The sequence below is a fragment of the Mytilus trossulus genome, chromosome 4, assembly GCF_036588685.1.
Source record: "Mytilus trossulus isolate FHL-02 chromosome 4, PNRI_Mtr1.1.1.hap1, whole genome shotgun sequence".
NCBI classification, from domain to species: Eukaryota; Metazoa; Mollusca; class Bivalvia; order Mytilida; family Mytilidae; genus Mytilus; species Mytilus trossulus.
In genome coordinates this window covers 49,275,989-49,285,686 of record NC_086376.1, presented here as the reverse complement: position 1 = coordinate 49,285,686, position 9,698 = coordinate 49,275,989, and the positions used below count along the sequence as shown (strand labels likewise).

The 9,698-nt window shown below is 32.0% G+C and overlaps 1 pseudogene; it reads left to right on the top strand.

The window, feature by feature from the left end:
• Positions 1-2,425: 2,425 nt before the first annotated feature.
• The window catches only part of LOC134716660 (cilia- and flagella-associated protein 206-like), a 45,688-nt pseudogene continuing 38,415 nt past the window's right edge, over positions 2,426-9,698 (top strand).

The following is a 9,698-nucleotide window of genomic DNA, read 5'->3' as shown; positions in this document are numbered from 1 at the left end:
AAAAATTTCTAGAATTAAACTTTTTTTCTTAACCTGATTTTTAGGTTTACAAGACTGTAACAAAACAATTGGTGAAGAAAACATCATATGGTGGTGTGCTTCTTTTTTTGCTACGGCCCTTTGAAAATGCCCGATTTTGATGATTTTCTCACTTTTCATCGATTTTTACCTATTTTTGGGCTATTATCGTGAAAAAAATCACAGTTCCACAATTAAACTTTTTTTCATACTTTCCATAAAGATGAAGTGGACCAATCTGAATAAATTTAACTTACAAAAACTATAGGTAGGTGTTAATATAAGAAAGTTTTATCATATTTTGATGCTTTTTTGGGTAAAATTTACCATACTGCCAATTTTGTATTTTTATGATTTTTCTCATTTTAAAGAACAAAATGCATATTAATTCAATTTTTTTGTTATAAATGATTGAAAAAATACATATCTAAGAAATTTGAAAAGACCAAAATGAGATGGGATGTATATTATTCTTGTAAAATCATTTTTTGTATCCCTCACCCATTTCTCAAAATTTTGACTAAAAATACTGACTTGAATGGTCGTAAAATTTTAAAACTGGATTATTCAACAACCGTTCATGGTAAATACACAATTTTTTCACAGAGTTATGTTTGATTATAATATTTTTAAAATTCATTGATATTTTCCACTTCTATCATATGTTTTGGAAATAATTTAAGAACGAGATTTCAACGAGACTGAACGAGACTGAAAAGTCAGAAGAATACATCCTTAAGTGTATGGTGCTCTCTAAAATTGTACTACAAGGTTCTATTTTACCAAGTTTATATTTTTTTCGAATTTCATATATTTTAAAAGTTTCAAGAACAAATCTTCAATTGCACAGTTATTGCACAATAGATTTGTTAAATCTTTTCCACATTTATTTTGTGTCAGAAACCTATAATATATCAACAATTTGATCACAATCCAAATTCACAGTATCAAGCTTGTATTTTGTGTCCAAATTTGCCCCAAATGTTTAAAATTCAATCTCTGCAGCCGGTTCAGGCTGTGCTCAGCGAAGCATTTTATTAGCATTTAAAATGAATTTTTTTTGTATGATAATTTTTTGCATGCAAAAAGAAATTGTGTAGTGTGATAAATTTTAGCATGCAAAAAGAAATTGTGTAGTGTGATAAATTTTAGCATGCAAAAAGATTTTTTTTAAAGTAAACAGGCTTCATAAGTCCTTTAAACCATGAATTGATAGACAAACTTCAGTGACAAAACAGTGTTAAATAGTTTTGTGATTTCTCTTTTTCTGTATTTGTGTCTGTTTAGACATATACTTTATATGGTACTGTACAGACACAAGTGGATGCTGACTTTGTTATGAAATTTAAATATCATAAAATAAAAACCCTACGAATGTATTTTGTGTCTTATATAAATGTGTTTTCAGACACATACATTATAATACATGTATCAACAATGTATTTTTTTAGGCCATAGATGCAAGACAAATTGGTCAATTTATAGTTTTAGTTGTGGACACAGTAACTGTTATCGATGGTGAAAAGAACAATATGAAATCAATTCCAGGAATTACCCAACTTCATAACTTCCAGTTTGAGTCTGATGGATTGAGAGTTTGGAAAGCTTATACAATAGGAAAAGATGAAGGGTTTTGTGAATTACATAAAGATACTTTCTCATATACCAGTATAAATAAGAAGATATGGTATGAGTGTCAATGAGACAACTATTCATCTAAGTCCCAATGTATAAAAAGTTAACAATTATAGACCTGTCAAAGTATATCATGCTTTATCAGTAGATGTTTTAAGAAGTATTCATAATTCAATTCAATAATTTGATCACTTTAACCTTGAAACAACTCAAGCTTTTGCAGCAATATATTGTCCATTCATCTGTCCCTCACTAAGCCATTACAAGTCATTAAAGTGATAACTGTAAGCATATATAGTATGACCAATATTTTCTGCATGACTTGATGACTTTGATAAGTGTTTCATTCATAACTAAGGGTACGTCATCATTTAGCTCCTATTTGTAGAAAAAATAATTAATTTATATATTTTATTTTATTTTATCTTATTCCTTGGAAATCACTTGGGTCTTCACCAAAGCCAGCTGAACTTCTTGTGAAACTGATCTAGACAAATGAGGAAACTGTCAGCAGATCTTTGAATACTGAAGGAAAGGAACCCTAAATAATAATGATTCATTCAGCTGTTTATAATATGATTAAGAAAATGTTAAATTATATAAGGAAAATATTTCAAACTGGATGAAATGAGCATAATATTATTATACTGAATGTCAATAGCTAAATTTTAGATAGATGTCATGATTGAAAATGAAACTTCAGTGCATTTTTCTACTTTATTAAATTTGTAACATGACCCTAGAACTAAGGCATAGTATGATTGTCCTAAAGATGGCTGCATCAAATCATTTAGCTCTAATGAGACATTGGATAACCACCTTCTGCTGGGACATTGTAACTATGTACAAGTCACAACTTGCATTTGTTCACGACAAGGCTAAAATTATGTATGACACAAAAGTAAATTTCATTGATACCCAGTTAGTGTCAATACCATCAATTGTAGGAGAAAGTGGGCTGCGTCAGAGTTGGGCATTTAAAACCAAGAAAAAAAGAGTAATTTTCAGTGAGGCTCAGCGGAAATACATGCACGATAGGTTCTATGCAGGAAAGAACTGGCAGTAAGGTAGATCCTTTTAGAGCTGCAGAGGAAATGAGAAATATGAAAGAAGAAGGTCATTACCTATCCAATGTTTATGAAATTATTATTTAATTTTAAGCTGACTTTTTAGAAGAACACAGAAGAGTTTTAGAATCTAGGTTACAACCAGCAATCTGTGAAATCATAGACAATAGGGCAAGAACAAGAGAAGCATTAGAAAGCTTGTATCATAAAATTGTCTCAGTTGTTTTATTAAGATCTGGTCTTGGTAGTCCTACATATATAGCTGTAGTAAGGGAGGCAACTGCAGCTCTTAAGAGTGTCTTCCCTCAAACAGAATTGGGAACTTTTATGTCTCTGACAAAGCATGACAAAAAAGACAACTCCTGGAATTGACAATGATTGTGACTGGTATTAGACTGTTCAATAAAGAATGTGGTTAAGGAGGAGAAGGAATTGATGATAGTAAGTTTGATGTTCATATTATTTCAGTAAATTTCACAAGATTTTAGACAATAAATGTAAAAGTTCGAAAAATGTAGTTTGAAATTCTGAATTCAAGAAAATGGAGACAAAACATGATCAATTACAAGTAATGTAAATAACTTATAGAGTATTTTTGTCTGATCATGTTTAAAAAGCAACATTTAGCACCATTTTAAAAGAGATGTTGAATCAGGTTACTGAATTTTCATGAAATTATAAACAGTAAGTCTTATTCTAAAATGATAGTAGTATCTGTACAGCATTGATATGGTTCATCACACTTTCATTAGTTTTTAACTGACATGGCATGTTTTTTCTTTCTATAGTACCAGCCATTTTAAATGAAGCCGTACCTGCCACAACAGAGAATGTAGATTCAGAAATCCGCCCACATTGTGTGCTGCCAATAAATATACAGGTAACTGTGTTTTGATGAATTCTTGTTTCAGCACTGTATTAGCTACATATAGAGAATTGATCATAGACAAATAAACATGGGAGATAACTCATGGTTATCTTATATGACATTGTTTTCATTTGAAAGTTTAGGTTAAAAGTTAACATTGTCCTTCTAGATATGGCTGCTTTGAAGATGGGACACCTTATGAATGAAAGCAGACATCAATTTCTACTACCATCGATTTTCTCTTATCTAAGCCTTCTAATCAGACAATTGTCTAGAATATTTGAAAGTTTTATGTTTATTGTTTAAAAAATGTAAATATAAAATTATTATTATTCCGCTTGATACATAGATACAGTTACAGCTTCAACTAATGTTTCTGCATTTTTGTAGATTTGATAGATGCATTCTGGTGAATCAAGTGAAGGTCCATCCACTCAGCTGTTAAAGGAATCACTGATAAATACAAGACAACATGAGGCTTTCCTTAGAGTTATATAAGTAAGTAGATTTGAATTGATACTTTATCATCTTTATCATATATTTAGTACAAAATACAGCAATTTTGTATATCTAATAAATGTTCTTTTTTCAAGTCTGTATCACCTACCCTGTATCGCATAGAAAAACCTGTATTGCATGGCAAAACCCGTATTACATACCTAGCATGACGTCATAATTTGAAAGACTTCAATACGATTGTTCATTGACGTCTAATTGATGTATTTCCTGGATACGATAAAAATGAGTCCACACATAAAAACTGTCCTATCATTTCAACTAAAATTGATATGTTTTAAAAAAATTACTACACAGTAACTTTATGAGTGATTTTTAAATATAAAAAAGACACAATACATATACAAAATAAGTACATTGTACGAAAATATAAACTTTATTTGTTTGAGCTTTAGAAACGGGACGAAAAGCGAGGCTCCATAAATTGTTTTTATCCTGAAATTTACACCCAACACTCAAAACTTTCGTTGTCAAATGTAAATCATCTACTGTTTCAAAGAAATCGAAAATTTAAACACAGACCGGGATGAGGACATCAAAAATGAACTGGTTCACAAAAGTAAAAATCCCCATAACCCCACGCTCAACATAAAGCAAGGTAACAGGAGACTTTATTAGTACATGTACAAATAAAGCATAAATGTATTTGTATACCTGTTATTTGTACAATAGATGACTGATGAATGCAGGATAATAAGATGTATTAATATTTAAAGTTTTATTGTTAATTTTTTTCATAGTTTTCGTGTGAAGTTTGTTTTCATTACCTGATGGATTAAACACAAATGTAAATTTTTACGATTTTAGTTTAGTTAGAATAGATAGCAAACTTTTCAAGAAAAATGTTCTTGCTGCATGATGTTCACCTCGTCAGAAAATTAAAATGATCATATAAAATATAATCTCCAAATAAATAATAAAACTTCAAACATTTCTACATCTTATGATACTTATTTGATTAATATTGATTAGTTGAAATAATAGGACAGTATTGTTAGTGCATGCATATTAATACATGGTCTTTAACATATTTTAAGAATGTAATAATGTAATAATTTGACACATTCCCCATTTCCTTTGTCAGTTTTATTATAGGGGACATTATGATGTGGTTGATAAGGAAGTCTATAAAAAAGTCAGCTGGAAATATACAGGAAAATGATAAGGTTCTTTTCTAGCTTATAATTTCAGACAATAAAAAAAACCAATGGATATCCCATGAATCTGATTCTATTAAAATATATGATAAACAGAATAATTTATGGCAAAATCTGTATCGCATACTGTATCGCCACTCGACCAATATCAGCCCTCGGGACTGATATTGGTTTCTTGTGGTGATACAGCATGCGATACGGATTTTGCCATGTATTATTCTATATATATCACATCAAGACATCTGATTCTGTTATGTTGGAAGGGAAAAAACGAAGGTTGACTGCTTAAATATAATTCAATACCCTGTAGGATAAATATTTTTTTGAGAAAATCAACGCTTTTATTGTGCTGTGAGAATATCAATTAGTTTATGATCTAAAATATGTTAATATAAAAAAAATATTACAGGAAATAACAAAGATTACATTGACATAATAGTATGCTGTGCCTTATAGACAAGAAAATGTATTAATCATACTATAAATCAGTCTATATCAGTAGTTATTAACCAACTTACTACAATATGTATAGAAATGCCCATGCTTTTATAAAAGGAAAATTTCGACATCTGGTCATTATGAACGGAGAAATTGCTACAGCCAGTCATTACGAGATCTCAGTCATGCATTACAAAATCTCAGTCATGCATTACGAAACCACACCCGTGCATTACGAAATCACAGACTCAGTCATGCATTATGAACAGATGAACAGATGATATAAAAATGAGTCCCCACTTAAAAACTGTCCTATCATTTCAACTAAAATTGATATGTTTTTAAAAAAATTACTACACAGTAACTTTATGAGTGATTTTTGAATATAAAAAAGACAAAATACATATACAATATAAGAACATTGTACGAAAATATAAACTTTATTTGTTTGAGCTTTAGAAACAGGACGAAAAGCGAGGCTCCATAAACTGTTTTTATCCTGAAATTTACACCCAACACTCAAAACTTTCGTTGTCAAATGTAAATCATCTACTGTTTCAAAGAAATCGAAAATTTGAACACAGACCGGGATAAGGACATCAAAAATGAACTGGTTCACAAAAGTAAAAATCCCCATAACCCCACGCTCAACATAAAGCAAGGTAACAGGAGACTTTATTAGTACATGTACATTATCACGTGACTTATGTAAAATGGACGTGTAAATTTTTCACTCTCATGAAATTCTAAAATGTGATTATATGGACCTTTTATTGTGAACAAAAACACTGTCAAATACTCATAAATGACAAAGGATAAAGAGAAACAGAAGAAACGAAAAAAAGGGAACAGGGGCAGTAGTGGTAGTGATTCACAACAAGACTGTAAACCAAAACATTTCAAACCCGAGGACCCCACGAGTAGTAATCACGATACCAGTATATCGGTGAGTGAATTGTTGAATCAAACTAACTCTATATTATACGACTCGAGTGAGAAATTTGATGAACTTGATAACAGTGTATTCGCTGATTTATATTCTGATAAATTAAATCCATCAACACCCAAACCACCAAAGAAAACAAAGACACCAAAGTCGAACACGAAAGAAACAAAAATGGCATCAAGCAGCAACCCACAAAAACAAGCAGACGTCGATTCCCCCGTTTCCGATAAACTAGATACATTAATAAAAGTTGTTCAAGATTTGAAAGTTGGTCAAGAGGGTATGAAACGCATGTTTGAGTCTAAACTTGACAAACTGAAAACTGATCTCATTGCTAGTGTTGATAACAAAATTAGAACACTTCGTGATGAAATATCACTAGATCTTGCTAGAGAAACTAACCGAACCGATCAAATAATTAATACCATTCAGTCAATTCAATCACGTATAGACAATGTCGAAGAACAAGGAAAACAGATCAACTCTCACTTATTAAACAGTAATGATAACGGTATATTATCTACAGTTCAACCTTTAAACCCGTTAGATAACAATGAAATAACAATAACAGCCAGTGGTATTCCGGTTACTGAAGGTGAGAATTTGATACAAAAAGCCGAGAGCTTAATTTCCGCTCTTGGAGATGAGGTTACCCAGAACGTTCGAGTAACTGGTGCGGTACGCTTACCAACAAGATCCACCAACAGACCAGGAATCGTGAAAATAAGCTTTCGAAACACGCATGAAAAGGTACAAGTTCTGAGAAACAAAATGAAACTAAAAGACAATGCCATATACAATAAAGTCTACATAAAAAGCAGTAAATCTCGAATAGAACGCTTGATCGAAATGAATGCCCATGCAGTGTTGCGTAATCTACCTAATGCTCAAGCAAGAAGTCTACATGTTGATGCAAACGGACGCATTAAATCGAGAAATCTTCAACCAACTACACAACCTGAAACCCAAGAAAATGATCACCGGTAACAGCCCACCCGGCCTATTGACTCCATTAAACTCTGTCATTTAAATGTTTGTGGATGGACTAATGAAAACAGTACATTGAGAATTGAAATTATTAAAGCAACTAATTGTGATATAATGTCCCTATGTGAAACTCATCTTACTAACGAAGATAAAATTTGTGTCCCTGGGTATACATGGTTTGGCTTTAATAGATCGAAAATACACAAAAAGGCACCTAAAGCATCTGGTGGAGTCGGGGTACTTGTAAAAAACTGGCTGCTTGAACTTTTTAATGTCTCCGTGGTTGATAAGTCATTTGATGGAATTCTTGGAATTAAGTTTACCGGCCGTTCAACAGAATTTGAATTTCTTGTATTTGCTTGTTATTTGCCTCCCGAGAACTCAAGTAGAGGCCGTGATGCTCAAAGTTTTTATGCACATCTATTATCGCAAATATACATGAATAACGAGAATGATGGAATATATTTGATAGGAGACTTTAATTCACGAATTGGAACTCTTTCGGAAACATTGTATGATATCGATAATCTACCAAAAAGACACCCGATAGACAAAAGTATTAACCAGCACGGACACGAACTATTAGATTTTCTGAATGAAGCCAAATTTTGTGTACTCAACGGAAGATTCCCTAACGACAATTTTACCTCAATATCGAAAAAAGGGAAAGCCGTAGTAGATTATATATGCGTCCCGCAGGATATATACGATTATTTGAATTACTTCAAGGTGTTAACTATTCAGTCAATTATTAACGACAATATGTTGCTAGATCTAATTGGTGACAAATCAAAATTACCTGACCATTCGGTTATTATGTGTGAATTTAATGTTACGCATCATGGACTATCGTATAGGATTAAAGACCAAACTAACTGTCAACCGCGTTTCAGGCTTGATCGCATTCCGTTAGATTTCATGTCAAGTGATATTAGAAGGTCCGCACTATTTGAGGTAATTGAAACAATTGAGCGATGTAGGGAAACCCAAGATAATGTAGACAAAATTTATGACAATTTGTGCACTGTAATTTTAACCGAAATGAACGAAAATATACCTAAAACTGGATATGATAGAGCTAACAAAAGACTTAAAAACCGGAAACCATATTGGAATGATAACCTAACGAATTTATGGAATGATATGCGACATAAAGAAAATGAATTTATACAGTGTAACGGAAATCGAAGTGTTATATCAGCTATCAGACGCGAGTACAGTCAAGCGAGAGATGTTTTTGATAAAAATCTTAGACGATCTGAACGGACATACAAGAAAGCTATGGCAGTCGATATTGAAACAATGGTAACAACGAATCCTAATGAATTCTGGGAAAAGATCAGAAAGCTTGGTCCTCGAAAAGTAAAGGATATTCCGATGGAAGTCGTTGATGAATCTGGGGAAATCTTAACAAACGAGGAGGACGTACTTAACAAATGGCGTATTGATTTTGAAAATCTTTACAACGGGAAAAACAACATAGAATTTGAAAACGATCATTATAATCAGTCAAAAGTTCACAAACAGTTATTGGAATCTGAAATGGAAGATCCGTTATTTATGCCGAATGAAGATTTAAACTCTAATATTACGATTGACGAAATAACTAAAATTGTAATGCATGCAAAATCAAAGTCAGCAAGTGGACCCGACCAAATTCCATACGGCGTTTTAAAGTACCCAATAATCATTCAAACATTACAACAGCTCTTCCAACTAATATTTGACACCAGTATAATTCCAACCATATGGAGAAAAGCCATCATATGTCCAATCTTGAAGGACCCGTCATCAGATCTCCGAGTACCAATGAACTACAGAGGTATAAGTCTATTGTCGTGCACTAGCAAATTGTATAGTTCTTTTATTAATCAACGGCTCGTCAGTCATCTTGATAACAATGATATTCTTGCCGACGAACAAAATGGGTTTAGAAAGAACAGATCGTGTGAAGACCATATATTTACTTTGAATAGTGTTATAAGAAATAAGAAATCAGTATTTGTTGCATTCATCGATCTGAAGAAATGTTTTGATTTTATTGACAGGGATATGATGTTATACAA